The 8,176-nt window shown below is 47.7% G+C and overlaps 1 pseudogene; it reads left to right on the top strand.

The window, feature by feature from the left end:
• The window catches only part of LOC103733949, a 5,540-nt pseudogene extending 4,491 nt beyond the window's left edge, over positions 1-1,049 (top strand).
• The last annotated feature ends 7,127 nt before the right edge of the window (positions 1,050-8,176 follow it).

The raw sequence follows: 8,176 nt of genomic DNA, 5'->3' as shown, positions 1-8,176 counted from the left end.
ATATATATGATAACATGGTAACATGGAGAAGCTGTTCCCTCGTGAAAATGAATTCTCCCATCTCAGCATCTTTGTTAATAGGCATGCTGACTGCAATGAGATGGCCAGTGAGATGACCAGAGAGTTTCCTATCTCCCACCTTTGGGAAAAGCTTTCATTTTGATCATTTTGATTGTCCAGTGGCTCACGTTCCTTCAGCCTCAAGTCAGCCCAGGGTTTGAGCTGGGCCAGTTGCAATCCGTTCATTCAGAGGGCACCACCTTCACCTCCTATAAGAGTCTGGCCAATCAGACGCAAGGGAAGCCTGTCTTACTACAGCCTCCTCACTCCTTCAGACAGCCCTGATTTTGAGTCACTAAAGGCAGGGCCTGAGCCAGACCCACCTTTAGACCACAACTCTCCCTTCCTGTCAGCCTGGCTGGCCCAGCAATGGGAAGCCGAAAGGCACCCATGTTTGGTGCCAACTGGCCCACTGCACAGAGAGCCCTTACCAGTCTGTTATGACAATCTGTCACACCACATTGTGGCCTCCCTCCAGGAATGAGAGAATCTGCTGCAACACTCACCCCTGCTTGCAGGCTGTGAGGAAGAACCTGGCTTGGGGAACTCAGGCATTCAGTCAACACCAGGCTCAGGCCATACGCCTCGTATTAGTTCCTCCTCAGATGGTTCAAGGAGATCACCCTTGGGCAAGACTCCACTGGGGCATCCAGCTGTCCCCTGTTTTGGCAAACCAGATGGGCTAAGGGGCCTGGGACTTGAGTCCCCTGAACCAGCCCCAGCTGCCCCATACCTGGGCCGATCAATGTCTTACAGCAGCCAAAAAGCCCTAGCAGGTGTCTAAGAGACAAGGGAAGTGTTGCTGCAACCATTACTGACACCCAAAGATGAAGTACAGCTCAAGACCACCTACAGCAAATCCAATGAGCACCCCGAGTATAGGCTCAACCTCCCCTGGCCCAGGCCACCCAGTTCTCAGTAGCCCCACAAGGGGAGGACTCAAGAAGTTTGCAGGGGTGGGTGGCACCACTTATGAGATTTCAGTGTGAGCCTTGGGCACATCCCCTCCCCCATGCTACTGCACCTACACCAAAGGGCCCCAGGTGGCCACCTTCCTTACCATAAGGGGCTCCCTACCTGACATGGATATTTCTTAAACCACCAATTCCAAGAGGATGAGGACCGTTTAATAAAATGTCATGGGGTTGAGGAGTTGGAGAGTTGGGACTCTGAGACTGGGGTAGCAACCCCCTTTGACCTTTTAAAGCTTTCCCTTTCTTGACCCCTGGACCAGACTCAGTGGACATTTGTGCAATTGCTCGCCCTGGAGGGAAGCAGATCATTTTTAAACCAGAAATATTTTTTTATTATTGTTACAGATTCTATTTTTTTCCTCTTCTGCGTTACCAGGTGTGTGCATATATATCTATCCTGGGATGGGAAAATAAGGGAGGGATATGTGAAGGGGAATTTCATTCTTCCCTTTCCTCAGACCAGCAGGAAAAGAGAGACATCAATGTCCCCCTTCTTTCCTTGGTTCCCTCTTTTGTCCCAGTTATCAACGAAGGGAATAGCACCCTCTGCTGGTACTAAGTGATTAGGAAAGAAACCTGGGGAAAGGTGAGTCTGGGGTCTCGGTCAGCTTCGGGGAGGACTAGGAGAGGAGAGTTCATTTTCTAGTCTCATTGACATCTAGTTTCCCCAGGAAAGGAGTTCCATGACATGGGGGGGGGGTCCAGAAGAGAGCTTGGCCTCAAGAAAGAACATTAGGCAATCCTCCATTCTTGGGTAAGAGAGATTATGGTGGGCTACTTCAGTGAGCCCCTCAAAGCTTTCCTTTAGCTTACACCATTAACGTGATTTTAAAATCCAAGGCGATGAGAGAAGAATCCAAAAAGCAGTATTTTTCATCATATTCCAAAAATGGGATGGAGGGAAAGAGTCGCAGGCCTAGGCATCTCCGGTTGTCCCTTGTGGGCTACCCCTTAGCCCACCTCAGTATGGCGCTGGGTAGAGGGGTACCTGGGTTCTAACCTCGAAATAGAGAAGACCCCAGCCTCTATACAGAGGCCCTTTAATTTTTTTATTTTTTAATCTCACAAGCCATTTTAAACCAACAAAGAATAAAAAGAAATCCTGATGTAAATCCTGATCATTATATTTCTTTTCTGAAGATTTTCTGTTCAGATCTGCCCACTTTTGATGAGATTATTTGTTTTCCTAGTGTTTTGTTTCTTTAGGTCTTTATGTATTCTAAATATTAACCCTTTCTCAGACATATAAGTCACAAAGAGTTGCTCCCAACCTTCTGGCTGTGTCTTCACTAGATTGGCTATTTCCTTTGCTTCACAGAAGCTTTTTAGTTTTATGGGGTTCCGTGTGCAGTTATTGGTCCTGTTTCCTGAGTGAACTGTGTATGATTTAGAAAGTCCTTACATGTGCCTATATGCTACAGTCCACTTCCCACCTTCTCTTCTAGCACTTTCTGAGTTCCAGGTTTCTATAGTAACAAATAACAAATAGAAGTTGAAATTTGGATTGGTACATATCTGTATGCCCAGATTTTGTGAGGAGGAAATTTAACCAGAGTAACAACACTGGAAATCCCCATCATTCTCAGAGGCCAATGGAAGAGACAGGAATTGAAGTTGTGCTTTATGCGGAGTGCTGAGAGTCTGAGGAGACACCAGATGGATAGCCCAGACATATGCCTTCCATCACATTTCCAGCCATCCGTTTACATGGGGAGAACAGGGTGCTGAAAGAGGCAGTCAGTGATTCCAGAGCTCAGTCCTACCCTCTGGTCAGGTGTTCAGCCACCTTTCTGAGACTTGTGATGTCTGCGTTTCTCTCGTCATTCATTGCATTCTTCCCTCATTCTGTGGATGTCTGGGATCACAAGCTCCTGGAAATGCTGAATCTGACTAGTATTTGCTCCTTTCAGCATTGCATTCCTACAGGTCATCTCAGCTGTATGGTGTCCTATGGATGGAATGAGAATTCTTAGACAGCTGTGTAAGAATGTATCTCTACTTTCTCCCTGATTCAACTTCCCTGACTCTCTTACACATGCGAACAGGCTTCTCCTAACAGGCAGAACTTGGGGACAATTTAGGGAGTCCCCAAACATCAGTCAGCTGACATGCCACGACCTCCCAGTTATATCCATGGATCTCTAGTTCTGAATGGTTGAATTCTTGTGCACATAGATTTGTGGGTCCTTTAGCTAATTTTTTTTGTGATGCTGACTGTCCCAAATACCTCTTTGAAAGGGGGAAATATCACATGTATAATGGTCACATGGGATAGCGTCTTCTCCATTCATAAGCAAGCTTCTGCCTTCAAGGTAATCCATCCTTCTTAAGCATAGGATATGCTATATCCCTGAGTTGTTCAGGATGATGCAGTTCATCTTTTGTTTCTCACAGAAATGAAAACAGCCTTGTCTTCAGAATGTCACTTGTGGGTCTGCAGACTGAGATGGGTGAGATATAGCCAGTTGGCCATGATGGCTCTCCTCCCTCAGAACCAGGTTATAGATATCCCTACGATCATCACTTATTTTGACCTCCTGTGGAGAACATCAAAAAGAGGATGCTGGGATTTGCTCCTCTAAGAAGCTCAGTGCTCTCTTTCTCGCTGAGAGGATGCGAACACCCTGAGCCCTAAATCACACTGATTGGCCTGATATGTTCCTGACTAGCTGCCAGGCAGTAGCGGGAGACCTGGGATGGTTTCCTGGTTACCATCAAGACTGCAGACTTGATCACGTCGGCTTCTTCTGCTGCTGCCTCACAGGAATGAGTGCATGCCTAAAGTAATTTTTCTACTCTTATCAGATGGCCTATCCTACCATACCTTGTGACTTCATAACTTTAAGTCCTACTGCAGTATGCATGCACCAAAGCTCTCCCCTATCACCCACTACTTCAAATTGAATCCATATTTGCAACTGTCGGTTGCTAAGATCTTTCCCTCTGTTACTGTTCAGTTCTCAAGATATGGTTTTGTTTCCTTGCCTCGTGATAAAACAATGATGCTTTTTGGACTGTTTGCAGAGGCCTCTTCTGAGTACATACATCACAGTTCTACAAAACCCTCTTCCTTTGATTTGTGTTTGCATGCAACAGAAAAAGTCTAGTAAGATTCATGTTCTCTTCTAGAAGCTATTGGTTCAGCTCCTCTGTTGGTTCAGCTCCACAGTTGGTTATCAGCACCGTGGATGTGGGTGTGGGAGGACCTTGTTGGTGTCAGTTGAGGTTCTGGCCTGTATCCCGGTTAGGGTTTTTGTCGCTGTGAGAAAATTCTCTGACGACAAGCAACTTAGGTGATAGAAGGGTTTGTTTGGCTAACACTTCCAGGTCACAGACCATTACCGACTGAAGTCAGTGCAGGAACTCACGTAGAAACCATGGAGGAACATAACTTACTATTCTCTCTAGCTCTTACTCAGCTACCTAGCCCAGCCCCACTGGCCTTGAGAAGGCGCCGCCTGTATTGAGCCGCCTGTCATCAAGACAATCTCTCACAGGCATGTCCACAGGCTAGTCTAATCAAAGACATCAGTCCATTGAGACTCCCTTTTTCCAGGTGACTCCAGTTTGATTCTAATCAACATTATGTTTAACTACTACAGTCTAAACTCTGTGCCATCACACATTCTGACTGTATCTAAGGGGAAGGATATATGTTCATATCACAATCTATACTGCCAAACTCCACACATTTACATTCCAGTAAATAATGCCTTCCTCTAAATGAAGAGTCTAGAACACTTCATCCCTGCAATGTACCTAGCAGCCCAGGGATCCATGTAGAAGTGAGTGTGCATCTGCAGGGAAATTCAGACATGGCAGTTGAACAGACTTCCCTCCAAGGTGTGTCCTGATGCTGAACTCAAACATTCTGTCTTCCAGCAGGCTGTGCTCACACTCATGCTAAGAAGTACTGAGTTTCCTCTCCAGCATATGCACGGGAGCCTGATCCCTTCACCATCCACACTGTTGTCTAATATGCAAAGAGAATGTCGAGGCAACTACTAGGAAGCCCACTGTAAAGCAGAAGGTGATTGGCTATGTGTAGACAGCCACTGGGCGTATCCTGGTGCTGTTCACCCTGTAGTCACTCTCTACTCTCCAGGGCATCAGTTTTGAGCATTCATTCAGTCAGTCAGTCAGTCACTACGGACCTCTCATGGTACCACATGATCTCATTAGCCTAGAAGAGAAGGAAGGTTGGGGACGGTCTGAGCAACAGGTATCTTCAGGATCAGGAGGACATGGGTAAATTGGATTGGCTAAGCAAGAGAAAATAAAGTCACACTCATAGTTTTCCAGAAACCCCGAGCTTCTGCAACATGTGTTGGCTGTGAGGTCATATGATCCTGAATGTGTCTGGGCACAACATGAAAACTAAACATGAAGGAACAAATGTGAGAACATGATGGGTCACTGTCCAGGATTCACAGCCCCCTCAGCACCACCTTCAGAGAGAATGCTCACGAGAAGTAGGGGCTCGTGGTCTCCAGAGATGGGCAATGGGATATTCTTGACACTCTGCTGTACTTAAAATTCCAGCACTTGATAAAGGCTGAGTCAGAGACAGCCTATAGGGTCTGGAGAGATGGCTATGTGGTTAGGAGCAGTGGGTGCTCTCGCAGAGGACCCAGGTTTGGTACCCAGCACCCACATGGTAGCTAACAGCCATCCATAACAGAGGATCTGACTCTCTCTTCTGGCCTCTGGTGGCGCTGAATGTGCATGTTGCACTTAATGTACATGCGGGCAAAACACTCATACACATAAAATAGACATAAATAAATCAACATTGTTTAAGTCAGCCTATGAAGACAAGGGCAAAGAATTCCTAGGTGGAGGAGTCAAGGTAAATGAAACACAAATATTCAGCACGAGACTGTTACATATTCTTCCAAAGGGTCCCTACCATAGAAGCCAAACAAGGCAAAGAACTCCACAGAAAATGTGCCAAGGGTGTTTCCTAGAGGAGAAAGCTGGACTGAGCAAGGAATGTAGGAAGGTATGCTATGAATCAAGATCAGGGAGGTGACATACCCAAGGAGCCCGGGACCCAGGAAAAAGAGGAATACATTCGCTCAGGGTAAGGGCACCCTTGTGTTATACTTAAAGAAGCAAGGGAGGGTGGTTGCAGTGTTTTCTAAGGTGGAAGAAGTCCAGAGAAAGGAGAGAGAGGCTCAGAGAGCAGGAGCAGCTATGGAAATCAATGCAAACTGTGACAGTATATCTAGAACATTCCTGAAAAGGCTGTGTAGTCTTAGGTGGGAACAGGAATGAAGGATAATGTTCCAAGTGGTCATCTGACCGGGTTGGTGAGGCCCCACCAGGACACTGTGAGAGCAGTAGGTAGGAAGGCAGTCTGTAAAGAAAATGTGGTCTGGGACCAGGAAGCAGATTATCCAGGATTGCTAGGGTATCAGTATCTCAAATGAATATCAAGATAGAGAGGTCTCTGAGGAGAATCAAATGCCATTGCACATTACCTATAACCTACTGAATGGTTTCTTCCAAGGTCTATCCACCACTGCAGCAGAGACCTGACCTTGCATTTCCATGTCATTTAGAGATCAGGGCTCTGCTGCTCAGTGTGGGTGTGCACCACACTCAACATTCTCACTTCAACGCAGTCACACTGCAGTTGTGTGAGTCAGGAAAGGGAGCCCTAAAGCAGTGTCACCACGGATTTCCCCACTAACAGACATCTACGTTGAGGATTTGGCACTTAGGAAACTTCAAGTTATTCACCCCAGAAGGACACAGGTGAGGGGGAGGGCACCTTCAGGGTACCTCACCATGATTTGAAGGTGCTCCAAGGACGTGCTGAGGTCTTAGGAAGAAGCCAGCAGCCACCCAAGGAGGAAGGATCCCTGAAGCAGAGGCAGGCACACGTGAGAATCTGGGCCTGTCATCTTTATGGCCATGGCCTTCATGGACTCTCATCCCCTGGCTTTAGGGAACTCAAAGACCCTGTGTCAGCACCGACTTTGAGGGCGCACACACAGCTACAGCCTCACATCCCAAGTGCTGAAGACAGGGAGCATGGGGATCCTTGAAAAATGCTACCAGAACCCAGAGACAAATGTGCCTAAATCTCAGTAGTGAGACAGTGGAGACATTTAAGCTGTGTCTCAAAGGAATGGGGCAGCTAGGACACATGGGACAAACAGTGCAGAGTAGGGGAACTGAGCAGTCACAGGAAGTTGGCCTGGTGAAGCCTCCTGGGTCAGAGACAAGGAAGTACACAGCACAGCAGGACCCTGAGCCAGGTTCAGTCAAAGGGTGACGAGTACTGGGGTCTACAGCTGGTACTGGGACCCCTACACAAGAAAGGTTGAAGGATTAATGAGGGTTGGGGTGAATTACAGTTTAGAAACTGAAACTGCACAGTGTGTGGCTGGAGGGAAGACACACAGAAGGCTGACAGTGTCATCCAGAGACTCAGGGAGGAACTCAGACAGCACATGAGGGCTGTCCTCAGGAAGGACCCCTGGTGACCTGGAGGAGGAGGAGCCCATTTTCTTATAGGTGCTGTGGGGTCAGGGACTGAGAGCTTAACTCCCAACCCTGTGCTCAAGACTCCATAATACAGGACAGCAGCAGAGCACAGTGGCTGTGAGGGAAGACTGTGTCATCAACTGCAATGTAGAAGATGGGGAGAGCAGGTTCAGTGGACAAGGTGAACTGTGTGTTTTGGACAGTTTTGGTCTTAAATGCAGCAGGCCAGGAGAGTAGGGATTTTCCCCTCCCAAGCAAAATAGGTCTTAAACCTGTCAGGACTACTGGCAGTTGGAAGTCTGGCCTGGAGTGTTCAGCCTTATCATCTGAGACCCAGCCTAGGGGTGCCTGAATCCTAGGTAAGAGTTCCTGTCCTCCTGCAGCCCACAGGCCCTCTGTGCTGCCCTCTGGAGAGCACTGGTAGAATCAGGTTAGGTCTCAGATGAACCCTGGCCTGACCATTTTGCCTCTTGCCTAAGGATGTGGCTTGTGGCCTTCCTCCAGTTCAACTCAGCTCCTCCCACAAGCCTCTAGCTTACTACCTAAACATCCCTGTCCTGCCATGCTCCTCCCACAGGCCTGCCCACAGGTACACAGCTGCACACCTGGCACTGCCCCCACTCCTACCTCAGCCCTCATAATACTGC

This window comes from Nannospalax galili, unplaced genomic scaffold (assembly GCF_000622305.1).
Source record: "Nannospalax galili isolate Female #2095 unplaced genomic scaffold, S.galili_v1.0 scaffold5716, whole genome shotgun sequence".
Taxonomy (NCBI): Eukaryota; Metazoa; Chordata; class Mammalia; order Rodentia; family Spalacidae; genus Nannospalax; species Nannospalax galili.
Note: the sequence above shows the minus strand (reverse complement) of the source record. Positions and strands in the feature narration are given on the sequence as shown.